A 26,063-nucleotide genomic window follows, 5' to 3' on the forward strand; every position below is an offset into this window, starting at 1 on the left:
AAGGGGTGGAAACCAGTTCCATGAGTATATGAGGTGGCAGTGAGGCACTTAGGGCTCAAAAACTTCTCTACAAATGGTTATTTCACTTTTGCTTTAGATTTTTAGATTCCATTGCCACCTTTCTCATCTCCAAGCTGTAAAATCACCTCTCAAATCCTAGTGTTTGTTTGCCTCTGCCTGAAAGACTCCTCTTGCCTGCTCTGCACTATCCTGACACCTACAGCAGCCAACATCCATATTCATGGGGCCTGTGCCTTTCTGCTCTCCCAGTGCTTTGGGGACAAATTCCACAGGGGTGTCATTTATTCAAAGGTTAGACATTTAATATTCATTCATGAGAGCACCTTATCAAGAGAGCATTAAGGCATGCTCTCCTGCACCTAGAACCAGCATTTAACACTCCCTAGGAGGGAATACCATGTTTTTAAAATATTCCAGACACCTGCTGATATTGTTGCTTGAGTCCCTGGGATTAGAATTTGTAGGTGCTTTTCTATATTAAACTCTTTAGCTTCCACTTCATACTTAGAAACAAAAGGCACTAGGCACTATGGGAAAGAGAAGACAAGTGAGATCAAGTTCTTACTCAATATTGAAACACTTCCAATAAAAATTCAGAGAGTTCTATATGGATACCATGTTGAATTTTTTAGTTAAGTTAATCATGCTTATTATTTTAATGCCTTTTGTTTATTTTATTCATTCATTCCATAAATATTTATTGATTGCCCAGCCTGGGCCATGGTGCAGAAGTTTTCCCAGCTCTTACAGGACGTCCTCATATTGGAGGCCAACAAGCAGTCAGGTACCCTCTGAAAATTTGGGAGGAATATTAACTGAAGTTGGGGCTCCTAATAAGCATTTTTCCTGCACTTCTACTTTATGATTTAAAAAAATCAAGTACAGGGCTCTAAACCCTCTTTTCCAGCTCTGTCCTTTTTGAAGGGTAGGATAAAATGAGCCCTGAGTACTGGTGAAACAGGATAAGTAACCTGAATTTTCTTCCTGACTCTACCACTGCCTGGCATCTGACCAGGAATAAGGCAGTTTTGTGATTCCCTTTTCTCAACTAAGACTTATGGTTGGTTCATTCAGATTGAGTGATTTCAGCCTGGGGTTAGTGATTTGCTTTGAGGGTCAATACTCATCTCTGAGCTGTGTTCAAACTGCTTTCAATGTGCCTAAGTGCATTTTTCTGGCAAGATCATCAGGTTATTGACAGTCCATGACCACAGAGATGAAGAACCAGAGATCTAGTTACCTTAAGTGTTTTTAAAAAACAAATCAATTTTTTACAACATCCCATCTTTTTCCAGCCTGTGGTAGGTGGTTGGGTAATTAGATGGTGGGGTGTGGCAGGATGCATGGCCCAGCTTGGAAGTGGTGGGAAGAGCCATGAGGAGTGGGTAGAAGGGGAGGGAGAGACCACAGGACATGACCCACCTGTGGGCTCCAATCTAAACATAATGAGGTCTCTCCTGAGGACCTTTTATCCACCCATTCAAGTGCCCATGGGGGAGGCTCTGCCTTTATAGGCATACCTGCTCTGTTAGGAATTGAGTCATTTCACATGTTTTCTGATTCAATCCTCAAAATAAGGCTCCAGGGTTAACGTTGTATCCATCCTTTCACAGATAAGAAAACTGAGGTTCAGAGAAGTTTAGCAACTTCACCAAAATTGCATAGCTACTCAATGACTGGGGATTTCAACTTAGGTCCACTGCTTCTCCACTTGGTCCTCACATGAGAAATCCTGGGGAGCATGTAAAATTCCCAGGGCTGAAGCCAACCCCAGACTGATAAATGCAGAATCTGAGTGGACAATACTCAGGTACTAGGTAGTGGTACTGTGCATACACCAAATTCTGTATTTTTAACTCCCGCTCAACCACTCTTCTTAGTAACCATTAAAGACAATGACAAACCTTCAGCAAATTAGTTTTCCAGACAGAGATTCACATACAGGGCTGTCAGTTCATTTGAAATGGTAGCACCCTAACATATATGGCTAAACTCGGAGTTTACAGTGGGCAGCACAATACACAGACACCTTTTCCTGAGGTCAAGGGCAGGAAGGATGTTCCTGGGAGGAGTTGCTGTATTGATAGCATAAACCCTAGTGTCTTGCTGTTATGACCTGAGTGCCCAGTAAGTATAAAACCTCCCAGGCAAGAGAGATGCTCAGTAGGTTTCATGTGAAGAGAGTGTTTGCTTACCAGTGACAGAAGTTGCTTCCCTGGAGTTTACGAGTTAATTAATGATGAAGAATGGTGCTGATTTGGGGGTTGGGAAGGGAGTAGGAGCCTCCTAAGTAGAACTTTGTCAGTTAGTCAGTGTAGGCTGACTAACAGCTGTTGGCTGGGGATTGGAGCAGGGATTGTATCAAAAAGACTGTTCAAGTCAATTCCCAGCCCGGATGCACTAGAAATTTCCCAATTATATCATCCCAGAACACTCTCAGATGCTGTGTCTGTCACCAAAAGGAGCATTAACTGTAAGACAGCTATAATAAAGGAGTGGACACACTTTGCAGGAAAATCACATAAAAAGGGCTGAGTGGAGGTGCTGTCCTGGGTACCTCAGAGTCCTTATCCCACTAGAGGCTCAAAGATAGCACCATGAGGCAGGAATTCTCTTCACCTTACAGATGAGCAAGCCAACATTCAGAAAAGACAATGCCGGACTTCTGGCTAAGATGGAGGCATAGGTAGGCACACCGTACCTCCTCACACAACCAAAATAAGGACAACAAAAATTTAGAACCAAAAAAGCAACCAGTACTGATAGGAAACTGAACTGTATGAAAGTCTGAAAGTCAAGGAGTTAAAAATAGACACATTCATCCAGACTAGTAGGAGGGGCGGAGTCAGGCAGCTGGGTTGAGAGGGGTCAAGGCAAAAAGAAGCGGTGGCTGGCAGACCCTGGGCACAGGGTGTCAGTGGGTGAACAGAGTGAGATGGTGGATTATGGACGGGCACAGTGCACAGGGCAGCTGGTGGACTGGTCAGTTCCATGTTTGGGCACAGATAAACCGGGTGAAACTGGGGAGTGAGACAGACTGCACAACCCCAGGCTCCAGCACGGGGAAATAAAGCCTCAAAACACCAGTTGAGGACACCTGTGGGGATTGAGGTACCGGGAGAGACTTCTAGCCTCACAGAAGAGTTTGTTGGAGAGACCCATAGGGTCCTAGAATGTACACCAGCCCACCCACATGGAGATCAGCACCAGAAGGGCCCAGATTGCTTGGTGAAAGTGTCGGAAGGGATTGAAATCCAGCAGAGAGTGGAGCAAGCGCCATTGTTCCCTCTTAGACCCCTTTCCCACAAACAGCATCAGGACGCAGTGACTTGGCTTGCCCCACCCTGGTGAATACCTAAGGCTCCACCCTTCACTATGAAACAGTCATGTCATGACAAAAAAAATGGCCCAAATGGACGAACAGATCAAAGCTCCAGAAAAAATACAACTAAGCGACAAAGAGATAGCCAACCTATCTGATGCACAGTTCAAAGAACTGGTGATCAGGATGTTCACAGAATTGGTTGAATTTGGTCACAAATTAGATGAAAAAAAATGAAGGCTACAATAAGTGAAATGAAGGAAAATGCACAGGGAACCAACAGTGATGGGAAGGAAATGAAGACTCAGATCAATGGAGTGGACCAGAAAGATGAAAGAAACAATCACACAGAAAAGAATGAAGAAACAATTCAAAAAAGTGAAGAGAGGCTTAGGAACCTCCGGGACGCCTTTAAACATTCCAGCATCAAAATTATAGGGGTACCAGAAGGGGAAGAGAAAGAGCAACAAGTGGAAAAGTTATTTGAACAAATAATAAAGGAGAACTTCCTCATTCTGGCAAAGAAAATAGACTTCCAGGAAGTCCAGGAAACTCAGAGAGTCCCCAAGACCCAAGAAGGAACACACCAAGGCACATCATAATTATATTACCCAAGATTAAAATGAAGGAGAGAATCCCAGAAGTAGCAAGAGATAAGGGGACAGTAACCTACAAAGGAGTTCCCATCAGACTGTCACCTGATTTCTCAAAAGAGACCTTACAGGCAAGAAGGGGCTGGAAAGAAGTATTCCAAGTCATGATAGGCAAGAACCTACCTCCAAGATTCCTCTATCCAGCAAAGCTTTCATTTAGAATGGAAGGGCAGATAAAGTGCTTGTCAGATAAGGTCAGGTTAAAGGAGTTCATCATCACCCAGCCCTTATTATACGAAATGTTAAAGGGACTTATCTTGGAAAAAGAAGATAAAAAACATGTATAGTAAAATGACAGCAAACTCACAATTATGAACAACCACACCTAAAACCAAAACAAACTAAGCTAACAACTAGAACAGGAACAAAACCACAGAAATGGAGATCACATGGAGGGTTAGGAACAGGGGAATGGGAAGAGGAGAGAAAGGGGAAAAGGTACAGAGAATAAGTAACATAGATGGCAGGTAGAAAATAGACGGGGAGGGTAAGAATAGTATGGGAAATGTAGAAGCTAAAGAACTTATAAGTATGACACATAGACATGAACTAAAGGTGGGAATGTGGGTGGGAGAGGGTGTGCAGGGTGGAGGGGAGTGAAGGGGTGAAATAGGACAACTGTAATAGCATAATCAATAAAATATATTTAAAAAAAGAAAAGAAAAGGCAATGCCAAGCCTAAGGTCATGAAGCTGGTGAGCAGTACAGCCAGGACTCCCTCAATCTCTGTGCTTTCTGCAATGCTGCACACTGTGGAGATAATGGCCCCAAGAAATTGCCCCCAGCCCTGTTAAATTGGGGCTGTCTGGAACTAGGATAGGCTGCGTGCTGCTAGTGCAATGAGCCTGCACACTGGATCTCGCCTGGGAGCCAGTGCAGCTGTGCAACTACTCCACCCGTGTGTTTCTTGCTGCATCATTTTCTCACAATTGGCTTCATTTCATCCTAAGTCACTGAAAATAAAGACAGAGCTACTGATGGAGGAAAAAAAATTAATCTTACATTGCAGATTTCCATCTTGATGTTACAGAGAGCTGCTGTGTAGGGCTAGGCAGTGAAGACCATCTAGGGTCCACGATGGTTTAGCATAGAAAGTAGATGTGATATCTAATACTGATTTTTAGCTGAACAACTTAGTGCTTAGTGACATACTCTTGAAAAAAAATCTGCATCCTGCCATTAGTCAGTTGTAATCTGCCATGACTATACAGATTGTTGTTGCTAAAAGTATGTGAGTAAAATACAGACTGCAGGGGGGTCACGTCAGCTGGCAGAGTCAGTGTGGAGCCACATGCCTAGCAAGGGGGTGGACCAGAGTCAGTGTGGAGCCATGTGCCTAGCAAGGTAGGTATAGCACTCCAGTTTGTGGAGCAGACCCTGGGGCTGGGTCACTTACCGCAGGTCACCTAACTGATTATGGCACACAAGATTCTAGGTCACGCCTGCTCTGTGCCTTTGTCACCAACCTCACTAGAATGAAGGGCCTGGGGGGAATGAGCTGAGACCTCTCAGGAGTACATGCTGGGTGCTTCTGGAATGGAACGGACATTGGTGCTCAAAGGTCCACTTCTGCAGCAGGGAGCAAACTCTCAGGGTCCTCTGGGACTATCAAAGGCCTTCAGGGAAAACCAGAAGCTGCCCTGACCTTGTACAAGGGCAAAATCTACTGTTCTTTGCAGAATCCACCTTTAGCCCACTTAAGCCCAAAAACTAATTGATGATAGAGAAGATCTGGTTTCTTTGTCCATTTGCTTTACACTGCACCCCCCTCCAATGCCCCTTTCTTTGACTATTTTTTAGAGTGTGAATTTCAGTAGCTAACACACCAGGGTTTCAGTTTGGGTTCTGCCTTTCTGCCTCTTACTAGCTGTGTGACCTCAGGTAGTTAACTGACCTGTGTTTCCACTTCTGTAAAATGGGTGATGGAGGAAATTAGATGAGGTTATTAGAATAAATGGTGCAGCATCACATAGCTGTTGGGGCTGTGGTTCTGGCACTTGTTTATTTTCACCCCAGTTCTGCCAATCATGGCTGAATGACCTTGGGCAAGTTACTTAACTAGCCTCCTGGGGCAGGGTCACATGACCCCTAGACCTCAGGAGAAAGGAAACCCTTGCCAACACAGTTGTGAAGCAAAGACATTTTGTGTGGATTAATCACTGTCTGGAGTGGCAATAAATGAACCTGAGAGATGACACACGCTTCCCATCAGAGTTTTTGCTTAGGAAGGTGTGTTGCTCAATTTCTAAATCAGAAAAGCAATGGAGAACTCCCTCAGAGTGATTCAGAAAACCCAAACAATCTCTCAGCTGATCTCACTAGACTGTGGGGGTGGGGCCTAGTTGGGGTGGTCAGGCCATCCCTGTCCCAGGTGTGCCCAGTGCAGCCCTATTCCCATTTCTCCATGTCATTACCTGTTTTGTAAGAGCAAGTCTTCTATCCAGGGAATGGAGAGGCAAGAGAGGTCAGGAGGGTAAGCCAGATTTCTCCATTGACCTCTGCTCAAGCCCAGACCCCAGGGAAAACATGGAATCTGATAAAGTGAGGTCTGTTGGCTCCTTGCAAGAGGGAGAGTGCACACAGAACTGCAGGTGTTCACCAATAAGGGAAAAGTTAGAGTTAGTACAGGATTAGGCGGGAAGGTGGAGTTGAGGTGAAATTTACATGCAGCACAGTTTTCATAAATTCAAAGCAAAGTAGGCTGGATGTCAATGGGTCAGTCTATGGTCTGGATTGCAGAGTCCAGGTTCTGTTTCTTTGGACATCACAAAGGTGGGATGAATGTGGAATTCCTTTCTAGAATTGCCTTGTCAGAAATGCTGCTACTGGTGTGGAAATCAAGGCAGCTGCTCTGTGTCTGTGACTTAGATCCAAGTGCAGATGTTCCCCTTACTGCTAGTACTTCAGACAGTGAGTTCCAATAGTCTGTGATTTGAGAGATCAAGGTTTTCCTGTGCAGTAGATGCTCTGACATGGCACAGCATCAGCGTGTCCTCAGGAAGAATGCTGCTAAATTTGTAGCTGGCACCCTCCATTTCTGTTACCCTGGGCTAATGAAAAGCTAGGGTAATTTTTTACATTCTAGGTCAGAGCTTGTTTTTATTTCTCACCCTTCAGATCTACTCTCTAACCTCTGCCCTGGTCTCTGCATCAGGGCTGACCTATACTAACCACATAAAGAGTTCCCATGCCCTGGCTTCTGCTTGGGAAGATCTGGCAGAACTAGGAGGGGGAGAAGGAGGGAGCCAGAAGGACAGGGGCAGGGAGTTGTCTCAGGGGCTCCCTTGCCATAGGGCAGCCTGGACAGGGTTGCGTCCTTCCTCTGCAAGCAGCTGCTGTCCACAGCTTTCTCCTTCTGAGCTCAAGCAGCCACTCTCTCCCCTTCCTCTCCCAGAGGCTACCAAAGAAATATTTTCCTCCATCAGGAGTCTCCTTGAGTATAAAGAAATCTCCTTGAGTTATTTTGAGTATGCCATCTGTTTCCTATTTCTCGATATGGGTGGTATAGCCGGTATAAATAAGTATTATTTAATAGATCAATCTTATTAATATGTCATTCACATAGCCTTGGGCAAGTCACATTGTCTCTCTGAGTCTTAGCTTCCCCATTAAGGAACAGAGAGAAGTTGAGGTGCTGTTGTATTGATTGAATGAGATAAAATGCATAAACTGACAGTGTGTTAATTTGGTAAATCTTGTCGACGTGTGAACATCCAAATCTGTAGAAACTTTTTATGAGAAGTTATTAAAATCTGTTTGAGCCAAACAGGATATGGCTGGGAGCAAGTCTGAATAGACTAAGAAAAATGCTTCCCAGAGAGTTTGCAGTTTCTTGTATGCATTTGGAATTAAGGAGAGAAGATCACATGAAGATGGGAGAAAGCAAGGCAGGGATTGAATTACAGTTAGATTATTTGTTCTCTTGAGGGTGGTTACACTTCCAAGGGGTCTGAAAAAGAGGTGTTTCAAAAATTTCTGTAGCACAGCAGTGGGCTGTGTGCTCATCACAGGCTTTAATTCAGCCCAAAATTGCTGGATTTCCACCCTTGGCAGTTACTATTATCTAGATGTACAGAAACAGTAGACAGGGCTTGCTTCAGGCAAAGATAAACCTTTTACTAAAGAAGTTAGGTAAATGGGCATGGCTATCCACCATGACCTGCCCAGTTAGGAATTTATGAACAGATTACCCTGTGAGGTTACTGTTGGTTAGATTTATTACAACACCCTCTTTTTGTCCACAACCTAGAAAGTAGCTTCTTTGAGAAGGAACCATGGAGTTGAGCAGTGCACCGGGCTTGGGTACAGGGGCATCCTCCCTCCACAGTGCTCTCCCTCCACCTTGTGCAGGAATGGTCTTCCCAGAGACCTGCCTACTGTCAATACCTTGATGCTGCTCTTTGCAAAAGAAATTTTTAACTCAAGACTTCAGTCTTCCCACTGAGCTTCAGCCCTAATGTGGAGCCACTTTGACATAAAAGACTTGTCAGGGGAAATGTCATTCCTGCAGCATATTTCTGGGAAAGAGCCTTCATTGGTCAGTTTTCAATTCCCTGAGGAATGGGACAAGATACAGTTTCCAAGTTCTGCCTTTGGAAATTCTCATGGTGCAGCACCAGGCTGTGCATTCTTCAAGGCTTTTAATTCACCCCCAAATTGTTGGGCTTCTACCTTCAGCAGTTACTGTTATCTTCAAGAAAGCTGTGAGGGACTCATTGGCTATTCTTACAATAATAACTAGAAACATGGAATCCAAAATGGGAGCTTCACTGGTAGTTACAGTGTGCTTGAAATCCCTGGATTGAGCAACCATTATATCTCAGTATCTAGAGCAGTGCCTGGTCTACAAAAAGTGATCAATAACTATTAGATGATAAAATAGATTGTTACTTGCATTTTTCAGGAGAGACTCAAACAGATTGGGCAACTTGCCCAAGATCAGAAAACTAGAAGAAGACACCTGAAGCCTCCTAATTTAGGCCTCTGGACTGTAATTCGTTCCAGTCTGCATCCTCCCCTTCTGTTGTTCCTTATGCAATGAGCATGCTCAGCCAAGGCCTGGGGGCTAAACCACATGCAGAGCCAAGTGCACAAGCACTATAGGTGCAGAGGCACAGGCACAGCATTGCTTCAAAGATTGGCCTCTGTCTGAGTTCCCCAGCCCTGAACTCAGGAGCTGGCTTGTTTTATTACATTCAAGCTATGTAGATTAGATTCAAATACTTCTCATTGGCCATTTAGCCCAGGGGCTCCTAGATCACTTTGAGTTGTGGGTAGGTGCTTCCTAAAGATGCTAAACTAAGAGATAATACAAGAAAAGTGTATTTCAATCAACTAAATTTTGTGAGGGCAACATACTATGCTGGTATTAGAGACTGATAATGCACATTGTTGTGCTGAAGGCTCTGAGAAGGTCTGTGGCAAAAGAAAATATTTACATTGTTCAACCTAGCATTTCTCAAGCTTATTTGACTCAGAAAACTATTTTCCTATCTTTATGATACAAGTTTGGAAAAACTAATATTAGGTCAATCACAGGAGCTCAAATCTAATCAAGAGCCTAAGGTAGACTCATCATTTCCTCCCTCCAAAATTTGGCACAATCATGAACAACTGAGCACAGGAAGTTTATGTATAGAGTCTTCTTTAATGGCAAACTGTAGGCTTTAAGAAAGTTCTGATTTTAGTTTGGAAAGTTTCCCTCTTCAATTATTTCAACTTATAAAGTTATGCACACCCAACATGTTCCTAGATGAGGTGCTTTAGCAACTAGCATTTAGTGATTACTCATGTCTCCATAGAGCAGATTGTGTCAGCTTCCTTGTCCACAAACTTAAGAAAATGCAAAAATAAAGTGATTGCTAATAATTGTCTAAGATTCTACATAGCAAGAAAAAACAGTAGAAGAGGTTTTGGATAAGGAAATGCACAGGGTGGAAATTTTTATCAGGGAGCCTTTTGTGCCATGTACATTGATATTGTATGATGACCTTGTATGGACTGGACTCTTCTCTCATTTTCTCTGGCAAAAATAGAATCAGTTCTGAGGTGCTGTCTCTCTTGTCCCCCAAACCAAATAATTTCCCAGCCCTCTCCATGTTCATCACCTCTATTGTAGATCAGGGCTTTGCTGTTTCTTACCTAGACATTTCTCATAACCCACACCAGTTTCCCTCCTCCATTTCCTTCCCAGATTCATCCACCTTCCATCCTCATACAGGATAATTTTCCTGACAATTGAAACATCAAGTCACTTCCCAGCTCAAAAGTTGCAATGGTTTATCCCTAGTCAGTTATCTAAATTCTCTACAATTTAAATTAAGCCTTTTTAACCTCTTGCTAAAACTCTTTTCCTGACTGTATATCTTTACAAGTTGACTTGCCATTTCCAATATGGTTTCTGAAATTCTGGTAGCTCTGCCTTGTTCTTACTCTTTTCATGTTAATGTATCTAAATCTAGATCTGTGGTATAATGCAAATATGTATTTTGTCTTCATCCTCAGTTCTTGGCACAGAACTCTTAAAACCCTAGAGATTTCTGAGTAATTAGGACTGAGAGGAGTGTCTCTTGATATTCATAGCAAGCTGCTTTCAGCCATACTCGAGTTTTCACTCATGAGATGACCCCTGGAGGATTACAGCAGGTTGCCAAAGGAATCAACCACCTGGTCAGAGAGTTGAAATATTCAGCTCCACTCCCTGACACTGGGGAGGGGAAAGGAGCTGAAGATTTTCAATCACAATAGCCAATCATTTAATTAACCATGCCTACATCATGGAACCTCCAAAAAAAACCGCTAAACAATAGGATGTGGATATCTTCTGGGTTGGTGAACATGTGGAGGTGCTGGAAGGGTGGCAGTTCTGGAAAGGGCATGGAAGCTCTGCACCCTCCTCCCCACTACATGACCATATGTATTTTCCCTTTAGCTAATCTTGCATTGTACCCTTTATAATAAACAACTAATAGTAAGTAAAGAGTTTTCCTGAGTTGTTTGAGCCATTGCAGCAAGTTATTGAACCTGAGGAGGGGATTGTAGGAACTCCAGAATTCATAGCCAGTTGGTTGGTCAGATGTGCTAGGACTTGCAACTGATACCTGAAGTGAGGGCAGTCTTGTAGAATTGAGCCCTTCACCTGTGGGGTCTGTGGTAACTTTGGGTAATGGAAGAATTAAGTTGAATTGTAAGATACCCAGTTGGTGTCAGAGAATTGGAGAATAGATTGGTGTCTGGAAAGACATCATGCTTTTTATATCAGAAAAACACCTAAGAGACAATTCAATTTTTTAGACCCAGTTACCATGCAGGCTCCCCCACCAAGCCTTTTTTTATCATCCTAGCCAGAAGCAATATTTCCCTTTCTGAACACCAACAATACTTTGTGTCACCTGCTTTATAACTCTTAATCTTGCTGAATGCAGGTCTGTCTGCCTGCTGTTACAAAAGCCAATATTCAAGAAGCAGGTGCTAATGTACAGGAAAGTGATTTATTTCCAGGTGCCAGCCACATGGAAGATGGGAGACTCATGTCTCAAAGCCCACCTCCTGAGAAGATGGGGGACTCATGTTTCAAAGCCCATCTCCACCTTTCAGTGGAGACAGGTTTTTATAAGGAGGGAGAGGGGAACAACAAAGAGCTCAAGGGAAGGGCTTAAAAAGTTCTCTATGTACAGATGAACACAGTCCATTCTGATAAGGACAGTGATGGTCTCATGTACATCATCCTGGGTTAGTTATCCTGGTTCCACAGTCGAAGGTCAGAAAGTCTTCTGAAACTGGGATGCTTGAAGGTTGGAGTCTGTATATTTGAAGTTAGTTCCTAGGATTCTTATATAAACAATGCTGTTTATCTAAAAGCTGCACATTAGAGTCAGCACTTACAGAAACAATGTCAAAAGGACAGTTGGATGGGTTATAATTTCCCACTGTTACAATTTTCCACTATTACATTATTACCACATTCTTTTTTAAAAATTGTTGTTCAGTTACAGGTGTCTCCATAATAAACAACTAATAGTAAGTAAACTTATTCCCCCTGTTGCTCTCCCTGGCCCTGTTCAACCCCTGATCCCAAAGACAATTCCCACCCCATGTCCTTGACCATGGGTCCATTGTACATGTTCCTTGACCTGACATTTCCCCTTCTCCCCCTTATTCTCCTTCCACCCACTCTGGTCACTGTCAGTTTGTTCTTTATTTACAATGTATCCAGGTTGAGTAGTTTTTTTGGTGGAGTCTATAGGGTTTTCTATGTACACTATCATATCATCCTAGCAAACAATGACAGTTTTACTTCCTCCTTTCCAATTTGGATACCTTTTATTTCTTTTTCTTGTCTGATCACTGTGGCTAGGACTTCCAATACTGTGTTGAATAGAAGTGGTTAAAGTGGACATCCTTCTCTTATTCCTGATCTTAGGGGGAAAGCTTTTAATTTTGGCTGTTGAGTATGAGGTTGGCTGTAGGTTTCTCATATATGGCCTTTGTTATGTTGAGGTATGCTCCCTCTACTCCCACTTTGCTGAGTGTGTTTATCATAAATGGATGCTATACTTCATCAAATGCTTTTTCAGAATCTGTTAATATGATCATGTGTTTTTGGTTTTCATTTTGTTTATTAATGTATTGCATTTATATATTTTTTAATATTGTACCATCCTTGCATCCCTGGGATGAGTATCACTTGATCATAGTGTATGATCTTTTTAATGCATTGCTGGATATGGTAGGCCAATATTTTTTGGAGGATTGTAGCATCTATGTTCATCAGTGATATTGGCCTATAGTTTTCTCTTTTTTTGTTGTGTCTTTATCTGGTTTTGGAATTAGAATGACACTGGCCTCAAATAAAGAGTTTGGGAGTCTTCCCTCTTCTTGGATTTTGTGGAATAGTTTGAGCGGGATACAAGTTAGCTCTTCCCTAAACCTTTTGTAAAATTCTTCTGTGAAGCTATGCAGTCCAAGGCTTTTGTGTGATGGGAGATTTTTGATTACTGCTTCAGTTTCACTAGATGTTATCCATCTATTTAGGTTTTGTGATTCTTGATTCAGTTTTGAAAGATTATATGTTTCTAGAAATTGTCCATTTTGCTCAGGTTGTCAAGTTTTGTGGCATACATTTGTAGTAATTTCTTACAATCCTTTGTATTTCTGTGGTATTGTTTCTCATTTCTCCTTTTTGTTCCTGATATTATTTATCTGGATTCTCTCTCTTTTTTTCCTTGATGAGTCTGCTTAAAGGCTTGTCAATTTTGTTTCTCTTCTCAAAGAACCAGCTCCTGGATTCATTGATCCTTAGAATTGTGCTTTTAGTCTCTATGTCATTTAGTTCTGCTCAGATCTAGATTATTCCCTTCCTTCTACTCGCTCTGGGCTTTGTTTGTTGTCGTTCCTCCAGTTCTTGTAGTTGTAGGGTTAGGTTGTTTATTTGAAAATTTTCTATCTTTTTTAAGTGGGCCTGTATTGCTGTGAACTTCTTTTTCAGGACTGTCTTTGCTGTGTCCTATAGTTTTTGGGCTGTTGTGTGTTCATTTTAATTTGTTTCAAGAAACTTTTTGATTTCTTCCTTGATCTCATTGTTAACCCATTCATTGTTTAATAACATGATATTCAGTCTCCATGAATTTGAATGTTTTTGAGTTTTTTCTTTGAGGTTGGTTTCTAGTTTCAGTCCCTTGTGGTCAAAGAAAATGCTTGATGTGATTTCAATTTTCTTGAATTTGTAGAGGTATGTTTTGTGTCCTATCATGTGATCTATCTTTGAGAATGTTCCAAGTGCATTTGAAAAGAGTATATTTTACTTCTTTGTGGCAAAAGGTTCTATATATATTAGTTAAGTCCATTTAATCTAGGGTGTCTTTCAGTGCCACAATAACCTTGTTGATTCTTTGTTTGGCAGATTTGTCCATTGTTGACAGTGGGGTATTAAAATCCCCTGTTATAAGTGTGTTGCTGTCTACATCTTTCTTGAAGTCCTCCAAGATTTTTCACATATATTTGGGTGCTCTGATATTGGGTGCATATGTTTACAATGTTCATGTCTTCTTGATGGATTCTTCCCTTGAGTATTATGAAGTGTCCGTCTGAGTCTCTTTTTATGGCCTCTGTTTTGAAATCTATTCTGTTTGATATAAGCATTGCTATGCCAACTTTTTTTCCCTGTCCATTTATTTGGAATATTTCATTCCAACTCTTCACTTTCAGTCTGTGTAGGTCTTTTGTTCTGAGGTGGGTCTCTTGTAGGCAGCATATATATGGGACAGGTTTTTTAAATCCATTCAGCTACCCTATGTCTTTTGATTGGAGCATTTAATCCATTTATATTTAAGGTTATTACTGATGAGTATTTGTTCATTGCCATTTTCCCCTTTGTACCTGTGTTCCTCTCTCTGTCTCCTTTTCTTCATCTTTTTAAAGCAGTCCCATTAGTGTGTCTTGCAGTGCTGGTTTCACGGAGGTGTATTCTTTGAGCCTTATTTTGTCTGGGAAACTCCTTATTTCACCTTCCATTTTAATTGAGAGCCTTGCTGGATAGAGCAGTATTGGTTGTAGGGCTTTGCTTTTCATTACTCGGAATATTTCTTGCCATTCCCTTCTGGCTTGTAGTGTTTCTGTTGAGAAATGAGCTTATTGGAACTCTCTTGTGTATTGCTATCTGTTTCTCCCTTTCTGCCTTTAAGAGTCTCTCTTTGTTTTTGAATATTGCCATTGTAATTATGCTGGGTCTTGGATTGATCCTCTTTAGGTTCATCTGGATTGGGACTCTCTGTGCTTCCTGGACTTATGTGACTTTTTTTCTCATCAGATTAGGGAGGTTTCCCATCATTACTTATTCAAACAAGTTTTCTATCCCTTGCTCCTCTTCTTCTCCTCTGGTATCCCTATTATATAGATCTTATTATGTTTCACATTGTCCTGAATGTGTCTTAACCTGTCTTCATTCTTTTTGAGTCTTTTTTCCTTTTTTTGCTCTTTCTGGGAATTTTTTTCTGCCTTGTTTTCCAGCTTGCTGATTTGACCCTCAGCTTTATCTGGCCTGCTTTTGATTCCTTCTACTGTGTTCTTCAATTCAGATATTGTATTTTTTTATTTCTTCCTGTCTGTTATTGATAGTTTCCATATCCTTTTTCATGCTGGTGTGTTTCACAGTAAGTTCTTTGAAGCTTCCCTGGAGTTCTTTGAAGTTCTCACTGAGCTCCTTGAGCTTCCATATAACCATTGTTTTGAACTCATTGTCTGAGAGTTTAGTTCCCTCAATTTCATTTAACACTCTTTCTGGGGTTTTCTCCTTTCCTTTTGATTGAAGGTTGTTTCTTTGTCTCTCCATTTTAGGTGACTCTTGTTCTTTTTTGTTTTTTGTTTTTTGTTTTCCCTGCTTGTTAGATTTATCTGTTTTGACTCCCTATCTTCATGGCATGATCTTTTTTTGGTAGGAGACCTGTGGGACTTAGTTGTGCAATATCCTTGATCTCCTGCACTTGATGCTCTTGCACTGCCCTTTATGCCTTTTATGTGGTTGTAGTTAGGTTTTGGTTATTGTTGGGTTGCTGTTTGGTGGGTTCTTCTCTCTGGCTGACTGACTGACAGTCACTCCACCCTCCACATTTTGTATACTGTTGTATAAGTGCTGCCAGAACAAAAACCAAATAACCCAGGAAACAGACCCCCACCACAAAGATATCCCCCAACTACAATTACACTATCAGCAGCCAATTAGCCAATATTAATAAAGGCATAAAGAAATTAAGACTATTATAAGAAAGGAAAATGAATATGAGATGACTAAGTGAAAGAAAAGAGACTTTGTGAGGGTAGGTAGAGGGGTAAAAAGAGTAGGGAATAGAAACAAGGCAAAATGGGAAAGAAAATAACCTTTACTTTGTAATGAAAAAGGGAGGAGGGAATACCATTTTCTTTTATCATTTTTATTTACCTATATGTATTATACCCTGCAGAGTCATGCAATATCATAGAATAGGGGGATTGCTACCTGCTTTTATTTTTTCTGTTCTCCACAGTGCCTAAAACATTTAAAAACCCAATCAGTGTTAGTGAAATTAAGACATTAAAGTATTGTGTTTCTGTCAATATCCTTCTAAAATATAGGTGTGATTGTTTTTTAAAAATGTATACCAGCTATCTCTTTTTAAATCTTATTACTTTGCAAAATAAAATTGAATTTTAAAGGACAAAATTATATTATATTTGACTGAAGATACCTGGAGACAAGCACAAATGAATCTTCCCTCCCTCCAGGTTCTGGCCCATGACAAGAACAGCCCCTCTGCCTGACTTTAATCAGTGCTGTGAAAATGACTTACCAGCAGCAGCAGTTGTACCTGTTTGAAGTCAGGTACACTTCAGGTAGAAAATGGCATATCACCCAAGAAGAGTTACTGAATGACAATGCAGAGCTTTATTGATGATAAGAGCAGTAATCCCCATCCCTATTTTATATGGGGCTTTAGCAAGATCTCCTAGGGTCCAAGCAATTAAAACCCACCTCCCTGGTATAGTGCACTATGACTCTTAGATACATGAAGGTGCCCTGAAGAAACATGATGCAAGGAAATAAAATAAAAGGAATAGAATATTGATCTATAGGGAACCAGTCAGCATGGTGTGGCAAATGTAGCCCAGTATTGATCTGGAAAACTGATCAATGTGAGGCAGCACACAGGAGTCAGGCGTGTAGATTGGCTTTCCCATAGGGAACCAGGTCTGCGTTGTCCCTGGGGTGCTATGAGACTTGCTTTTGCTAAAACTCCCTCACCCTGAGTTAAGACTACAAATGTTTAATGTATATCTCTGAAGCAACTCCCTAAAGTCTGTGTTAAGATGTCCCAAAGATGAAATGTAACCAAATCAATCATTTTCATCATTCCCTTGCATTTGCAACTTTTTTCTTTTTTTGTTATCTGTAAGAAGTAATCACTTAACTAAATCTAGAAATAATGAGAACCTTCTTTGATGTAATGCAACTGAAAAGCAGTAAAACCATGTCCAGGCAAGGGTTGATGCACTCTCCTCTTGAGAGAGTGGTCGTGCCATCCCTTTTTCTCCACAGGACTTGGTAGATCATGTGAATTTGCTTACCTCATCCAAAACACACAGACTCTGGCAGGCTGGAGTCTGCATCAATGATCACCCATTATTAGTTGTATTTTACAAAAGGACAACTATTGGCTAGAAATTAAAACACTATTACCTTCTAGACATGTGGAAAACTCAACTTATTAAGCACTTTTCAGAGTGGTCCCTGAAGTACATTGCTTGTCCTGATTAGTTCACCTGGTGGAGCAATAGGGCACTTCAAATTTTTGTGTAGTTAGCTTTATCTCTGAAAGGTATACTTGTATTTTTATAAAAAGTATATTTTTTGATTAAACTATTACAGTTGTCCCATTCTCCTCTTTATCACCCTCCACCCAGTACCCCCATTTCCTCCAGCATTCCTCCCTCCTTAGTTCATGTCCATGGGTCACACGTGTAAGTTCTCTGGTTTCTCCATTTCATATACTATTATTTACCTCTCCCTGTCTATTGTGTATCTACCATTTATGCGTCTTATTCCCTGTACCTGTTCCCCCACCCTTCCCCTTCCACCTCCCTGCTAAAAACCCTCCATGTGATCTCCATTTCTGTAATTCTGTTCCTGTTCTAGTTGTTTGCTCAGTTTGTTTTTGGTTTTGTTTTCATTTTTTTTAGGTTCAGTTGTTGATAGTTGTGAGTTTGTTGTCATTTTATTGTTCATACCTTTGATCTTCTCCTTTTTCTTAGATAAGTCCCTTTAACATTTCATATAATAAGGGTTTGGTGATGATGAACTCCTTTAACTTGACCTTATCTGGGAAGCACTTTATCTGCCCTTCCATTCTAAATGATAGCTTTTCTGGATAGAGTAATCCTGGATGCAGGTCCTTGCCTTTCATGACTTGGAATATTTCTTTCTAGCCCCTTCTTGCCTATAAGATTTCTTTTGAGAAATCAGCTGATAGCCTTATGAGAACTCCTTTGTAGGTAACTGTCTCCTTTTCTCTTGCTGCTTTGAAGATTCTCTCCTTATCTTTAATCTTGGCTAATGTAATTATGATGTGCCTTGGTGTGTGCTTCCTTGGTTTCAATTTCTTTGGGACTCTCTGAGCTTCCTGGACTTCCTGGAAGTCTATTTTCTTCATCAGATTGGGGAAGTTTTCCTTCATTACTTGTTCAAATAAGTTTTGAATTTTTTATTCTTCTTCTCCTTTTGACACCCCTATAATTCAGATATTGGAATGTTTCAGGTTGTCCCAGATGTTTGTAAGTCTCTCTTCACTTTTTTGAGTTCTTGTTTCTTCACTCTGTTCTTATTAGATGTTTATGTCTTCCTTTTGTTCCAAATCATTGCTTTGAGTCCTGGTTTCCTTCCTGTTACTCTTGGCTCCCTGAATATTTTGCTTTATTTCATTTTGGGTATCTTTCATTATTTTTTTCCTTTTTCGACCAAGTTCAATCAGTTCTGTGAGCATTTTGATTACCAGGGCTTTAAATTCTCCATCAGATACGTTGGCTCTCTTTCTGAAGTTTTGCTCTGTTTTTTCATTTGGGCCATATTTCTTTGTCTCAGCACACCTGTTAAGTAGTAAGGGGGTGGGGCCCTAGGTATTCACCAGGGCAGGGCAACCCTCCTTGCTGTGCTGCAGTGCTGCCTGTGGGGGAGGTGCCAAGGAGAAAATAATGCAGCCTGCCTGTTCGTCTCTAGCCCGCTTTCCAATGAACTCTCATGTGAGGCTGGGAGTTTCTCCCACCACAGTAACCATCATAGTCCACTGTCAACTCTGAGTCTTGGCTTTGCCTTCAGCCACCCCCACCCACATGGCCTGCTGCCTCTGGTTCTTACTGGTCTGGTTGTTCTGGTTGATTTTTTCTTTAATTCCTTGGTTGTTGGAGTTCCATGAAGTTTGATTTTCTGGCTCTTCTGGTCATTTATTGATTTTAGATTGGTCATTATTCTCCTTTAGTTTGTGCAAGGAAGTGAAGGGTTTCTACCTATGCCTCTGTCTTGGCTGGAACTCCCTGAGAACAGAATTCTTTATGCATTATAAATGCAAGTCCTTTATCAGATATATGATTTACAAACATTCTCATAGCTAGTGGTTTGTCTTTTCATTGTCTTAATAGTATTTATCACAGAGTAAAAAACTTTTAGTTTTGATAAAGTCAAACTTGTCAGAAGACTAAAAACTATGTGAGAAACCCCAGGTCATGCAGGTTTTTTCCTATGTTTTAGAAGTTTTATAGTTTTATGTTTTACATTTAAGTCTAATCCATTTAGAGTTAATATTGAATTAGTTCTTAGGTATATACTGAGGTTTTGTGGGGGTTTTTGCATATGGATATTCAGTTTTTCTACCACCATTTGTCAAAACCGCTATTCTTTCTCTATTGGACTGTTTTTGCCCCTTTGTCAAAAATCAGTTGACAATAATTGCTTGGCTCTTCTATTTCCTTTGCCTTTCTGTATTTAGTACCAGTTTACTGATCTGTACAAAACAATTTCCTAGGATTTTTATTAGAATTTTCTTGAATTTCCAGATCAAATAGGGACACATTAAAATCTTAATAATAGTGAGTTTTCCAGCCCAACATGTATTTCTCCATTTATATATCTTCTTTAATTTATTCATCTATGTCTTGTGGTTTTTATTATACTGATCCTACACATTATTTGTTAGATGTATACCTAAGTATTTTATTGCCTTTGGTTCTATTACAAATATTTTAAAATTTCAAGTTTCAATTATTCATTATTGGCACATAGAATACAATTCACTTTATATCCTGCAACCCTGATCATTTTTATAGGAACATTTTGTAGATTCTTTGAGTTTTTTTAATATATAGATAATCCTTTCACATTCAAATAAAGGCTTTTAAGATTCCCCCCTTTCTAATCTGTGGTATCTTTTTTTTCCTTGCCTCATTACACTAGCTAGCACTTCCAGTACAATACTTAATAGGAGTGGTGAGTGAAAACAGCTGTGTCTTGTTATGAATCTTATGAGGAGAGCATTTAGTCTTTCACCATTAAGTGTGATGGCAGCTATAGAATTTCATATATGCCCTTTATTAAATTAAGAAAGTTTCCCTGTATTTCTAGTTTGATGAGAATTTGTATTACAAATATATGAAATAAATGTATATCTATATAACTATAATTGGAAATTTTTTAAAAGTACAGCACTAGCCCTGGCTGGGTTGCTCAGTTGATTAGAGTATCATCCCTTGCACCAAAAGGTTGCAGGTTCAATTCCCAGTCAGGGTCCTAGGTTGCAGGTTTGATCCCTTATCAGGATGTGTACAGGAGACAACTGATCAATGTTTCTCTCTCTCTAAAATCAATAATAACATATCCTTAGGTGAGGATTAAAAAGAAATATAGCATCAGAAACTTTAAGTACTTAGGGATAAATTTAACAGAAATATGCAAAAACTATGCCAAAAACTATAAAATAATAATATAAGAAACTAAAGGAGAACCACATAAAATGAGATACATTATGTCATTTCTCGGGAGACTCAATATTATTAAGATATAATCCTCCCTAAATTGATTTTCTCTAAATTGTCAAATTGATCTATTCAGATTCAATAGAATCCCAATTAACACCCCAGTAGGAGTTTGTTATGGGTGATATTTAGGGTTTTCTTTCTTTCTTTCTTTGATAGAAATTTAGAAGCTAATTCTAAAATTACATTGAGCAAAGACCTAGGATAGTAAAAGTTAGACTAACCAAAACTGTTTGAAATTTGTTTATGATTAGATATGTATATCAATGTATCAAAATAGAGTTCTGACAGAGAGAGGGAGGGAGGGAGGGAGGAAGGGAAAGAGAGAGTCCATTGATTTTTGACAGAGGCATAATATAATTCAGTAAGGGAAAAGGGTCCTTTTCAACAAATGGTTCTGGTACAACTGCGCACTTGCATGGAAAAGTGAATACTCCAGCTGAAGAGTACAGAAGGAATCACAAAGGTCAAGAGTGGATGAAGAAACATCAATTGGGATGCTCTTGCTTCCAGGAGAAATGATGGTACCTTTGCTTTTACTCTAGTAACTTTACTTGTAGGAATTTATTTTACAGGTACAAAAATACAATAACCAAAAACCTGTCAATAGAAGACTAGTTAAATTGCAGTTTATTTCTATAACAGGGTAACATGCAGCTGTTTAAAGAATAAAGAAACTTTATGGAATGAGCACCAAGATAAAATTTTTAATTAAAAAATAAAAAACCTTGAGCGCGGGCTGCGAACCAAAGTGTCGCAGGTTCGATTCCCAGTCAGGGTACATGCCTGGGTTGTAGGCCATGACCCCCAGCAACCACACATTGATGTTTCCCTCTCTCTCTCTATCTCCCTCCCTTCCCTCTCTAAAAATAAATAAATTAAACCTTTAAAAAATTATTAAAAAAATAAAAAAATAAAAATAAAAAAACAAGGAAGCCAGCTCACTGCACCACACTCTCTGCTCACCCTGCACGTGGCCTGCACCCACCAAAACCACCACTCAGCAGTTGGTAGGAAGGTGGCACTTAGTGGAGAAGAGAGGCTTCCATGAGCACATGAAGGAAGTAGGAGTAGGAATGGCTTTGTGAAAAATGGGTGCTGTGGCCAAACCAGACAGTCATCACTTCTAATGTCAAGAGTCTCATCATGAAAACTGAGAGCACATTGAAAACAAGGCAGTTTTCATGTAACCTGAGAGAAGTTTGAAGAAACTACAGTTGATGGCAAAAAAACTCAGACCATCTTGACTTCATAAATGGCATATTGGGTCAACATGAGAAATTGGATGGGGAGGAAAGCACAATAACAAGAAGTTTGTATGATGAAAAGTCAGTGGTGGAATGTGTCATGAACAATAATATCTATTCCAGAGTCTTACAACAAAGCAGAGTAAAAATTTCATCATCCTTCCAAATAGGAATTAAATGTGACACTAAGCAAGCTCTGTGCAATGAGCAAATCTCTCCATTTGTTTATTTGTTTCCACTGTCTTCAGTTATCTTATCACAAACATTTTACATGCAACTACTTCCAAGTGTTAGTTTAATTAGGGACTTTCTTTTACACATTAGTAAATAAAGTAGTTTATGTTAAAAAAACTCAAGTTGCATAATAAAGTACTTGGATGTTTGGACTACACTGCAAGGACACATAAGGACCTGGCAGCCTGAAATGCCTGGGGGAGAGTAATAAGTTGGTTCCAGGACTAGCCCGGAGAAGGATACTTTTTAGTGTATACTATTCTATATATTATGAATTTCGGGGTTTGTGCCTTTGTGTCACCAATTAAAATATATGCTAAAAAATAAAATTATATTAAAAACAAAGAAATTATAGCAGATTGGACTAGGGTGATGGTCATGAAGATGGAGGAATGAATCAACTGCAAATTAAAATGAACAAGTATTGAAAGGAAATGAACATGAAGCTATAAGAGAGAATGGAATTTGGGATGGTGTTTTGTGTTTTGCAACTACATGGTGAAATAGGAATGTAAGTTTAGTGCATAAGGAGCAATGTAGGAGAGGGGAAAGCAGTGGTGGTGGGAGGAAGTGGAGGAACAAGACAGGGATGAAAAATCATAAAAATGGCTTTGATTACATTGAGTTTGCAAAACCTTGGAGGTGATAACTGATTAGGCAGTTTGATGTTCTGATGCCTCCAGAGCTCTGAGGACAGGCCTGGGCTGGAGAAGCAAAGTGAAGTTTCCATGTGAACAGGTAGGAGCTGAGGCCAGGCTGTGGAAACAGTGATCTAAAGGGAATATAGCCTTGGAGGTAAAAATTTTTTTCCTAGAAAAAACTTAAATTAAGCATAGCCAAAAACTAGCCTCAGCCATTAAACAAACACATAAACATAAATTCAGTTGAAAATGACCACAGAAAGCCTTTCTTTGTCAATGCTACTTTGGCATAATTGCTAAGATAATTTATTGTTGAAATGTAAGATTACATCAGGTTGATTGTAGTAACCCGCTTTGGGAATGATGAAAATAAAACAGCTAGAAGTTGGGAATACTTTACCAAAATTTTGAGGCTTAAGTGGCAACAGTTTTTTATTAATAGCTATCTGTTAGTGACTTTCTGGACTACAGGTTCTTATGATTTTCACATAAGAGAACAAGTACCTTGTCCTCTGCACCAGGAAGCTGTGCATGCACCACAATGAATGTGTCAGCTGACCTTTGAAAAACATGTTAAAAAGAAGGGACTCAGGTACCCAAATAATCTCAACTCCTATATTTTAAGAGATTATGCTAGGGGAAGCTGTGTGAAGCCAGAGTGGGGTATGTGGAGTAAAAGTGACAGTTACACGTCCTATACCTTATGTACATCTTTCATCCTCCATCCTTTGTCTCCCTCACTGGTGACAGCTTGATTTCACAGATGGACAACATGAAGCTTCCTAGCTGTGTCACTTGAGATACCTGTCTACCTCAGCAGTACAAGGAAGGCTTTGACTTCTCAGTCTGATAGCCAGCATGCCCCCACTACTCAGTGTTTCTGGAGGCCCTTTCTTCTGCTATTCACATCTTGTTTGTCTGCTCTCCCTGCAGAAGTCTTCTCCCCTTAGGAAGGCTTCTTCTCCACAGGGTTTTGCTGAAGAAAAGGTCTGCTCATTGCTTACTATGTGGTTCCCAGGCATCCAGAAGTTGTTTGAAAGGCTGAACCAAGTTTTTCTTGAGGAGAGAGAGCAGTGACCTCTAAAGGGGGTGTCCGGTGAGGGGGTGTTCTCCTCACACATCGCCTGCTTCATGAAGAAATATATTACTTAGGAGGCAACCACCCCACTCCCAAGAAAGCCTTCCTATCTGTATAAATGGAGCTGCTTTGCTTTGGAAGGGCTGGGGAGCAGAAGAATTAGACCTCATTCAAAATCACTAACGTGCTCATCCAGCCCAAAACATGAATATTGATTACAGACTCCAAATCTAATCATCATCTGCTATTTTCTACAATGTTTTAACCACTTTTTAAAAGCTCAACTCTTCGAATAAAAATCATTTTGTAAAATAACTAAACAATTATTTTATCTTTCAGCCATGAAATTATAGTAAGTTCAAACAAAGATGCTAAGATACAAAGAAGTTGAGATTCTATTTGAGTTGCTACTCTGCCTATTTCTCTAAAACGTATGTGATAATAATACTTGAATTTGGTTGCCTGTGGTTAGAAAACCCTACGAGATAGGTGCGTCTTCCCAAAATAACCAGGAGATGGCGCCCACGTTAATGTCGGGAATCTGCCTCCTGAGAGAAGGCAGCTTTAAGTCTAGGGGCAGAAACTGAACTGATTTGTTTAAAAAAAAAAAAGTATTTCACGGGATGGAGGGGCGCGTAGTTTGGACAACAACTTTGGATCCACTCAACATTTTATTAACTTCTTTTATTTTGGGAGACTGCAAGAATAACAAGAAACGTAAAATAGGAAGAAGCACAAAGGTAATGAAATGAAATGAAGTCATTATCTTAAGTGCAGGGGCTGTGCTGGGGCTCCGGGTAAATTATCTATAGATGATGAGTGTCCGGAGTCAGTGCTCGGGAGGCTATATGAGCTGCTCACGGCCGAGAGCAGGGGTGAAGGTAGAATTCGAACTCGTCTCTGCCTGGAGCCAGTGTCCATTCACTGAAAGACAGTGTATTTCTTTAAGAAGGAGGAGTCAGAAGGGCCTATCCCGAATATACAGGAAGTGAATATCAGTCTAGTGTTTTTAGTAGTAGTTCACATCAGGCGTATTAGAGGTAAAATGTCCCAACTCGAGGAGTTACTGCCTCAATAACAATGAAGACTGACAGAGTATAGAAGGAATGATGTGTGTGGCCAGAAAAAAAGACAATTTAGATGGTGAGTGAAGTGAAAATGTTTGATGTCCCCAACAAGCAGCTTTTTGCTGATTAAGCACATGCTTCAGTGTTCTACCACCTTTTAAAATGCAAGGAGTCCTGTGGCCCCAGCTGCTGTGCTCCTGCTGCTCTGAAGTGACCTCCTTCAATTCTGGGAACCTGTCTTCTTATCTGTCAACTAGTGTTAATATAGGTCTCATTTGTGGGTAGTGATGACTGAATGAGCCAAGATTTCAAGGGCAGAATTTATAGGTCTGTACTTGCAACAACTATTAGTTACATAGAATAACCTATGTAACATGTCCTTTAATTATTAAAAAAATGTTTCTCTCTCAGTGGTACATATATGGCCTGTAATATTGTCCTTGTTTTGCATCATGCTTTTCAAATTCCTTGTTCGGCCTCAGAATATACCAGTGAAATAGATATATCCCTGTTCTGAAGTCATGGAAATTGAGTCACAGGGCCAGTGTTTGGCCACTGGACATCTAGGCTCCATCTCCCAGTCCAGTGTTCTGGGCTGTTTCCTCTAACCTATTACTGTGATCGAGAGCCCTTTTGGACAAATGTGTATAAAATAAGGCCATAAGGTAGACGTGAAATGTGACACCATGGAAGGAGGAAACAGAATAGTTTTTGTGTATATTAGATGCTCAACAAGCATCCTTTTAATATTATGTGGTAAAAGCAGCACTGGCCTAGAGGTATATGGCTTCCAAAATGGAATTGAAGTTATAGTCATTAGTTAGATAGAATTTGGGGATGGGAGGAGCAGAGAGTTCCTTGGTTTCCCCCTACAAAGTCATCTCAGGCTGCCCAGGCTTTTCAAGACATGGTTACTGCTCCCCTCAAGCCACCTCTGCACTCCTCTCTCTTCCAGGTTCAGGGAGACACCCCCTCCCCTTACCCCTTCCAGCCTGAGGTTGTACTGTAGACTCAATGTTTGTGTCCCTCCAAAATTCCTACATTGAAACCTATATCCGTGTGATTATGTGGTGGGGGGGCATTTGGGAGGTGATTAGGTCATGAAGGTAGAGTTTTCATGAATGGGATTAGTGCTCTTGTAAAAAAGACCCCAGAGAGCTTGTTCCCCTTCTGCTATGTGAGGACACAGCAAAATGACTGCTGTCATTGAACCAGGAAATGGGCTCTCCACAGACGCCAAATCTTCCCA

General features: G+C 40.4%; 1 pseudogene; it reads left to right on the forward strand.

Moving 5' to 3' along the window:
* The first annotated feature begins 21,554 nt into the window (after nucleotides 1–21,554).
* On the forward strand, nucleotides 21,555–25,823 carry LOC114501034 (annotated as a pseudogene).
* The last annotated feature ends 240 nt before the right edge of the window (nucleotides 25,824–26,063 follow it).

This window comes from Phyllostomus discolor, chromosome 6 (genome assembly GCF_004126475.2).
Source record: "Phyllostomus discolor isolate MPI-MPIP mPhyDis1 chromosome 6, mPhyDis1.pri.v3, whole genome shotgun sequence".
NCBI classification, from domain to species: Eukaryota; Metazoa; Chordata; class Mammalia; order Chiroptera; family Phyllostomidae; genus Phyllostomus; species Phyllostomus discolor.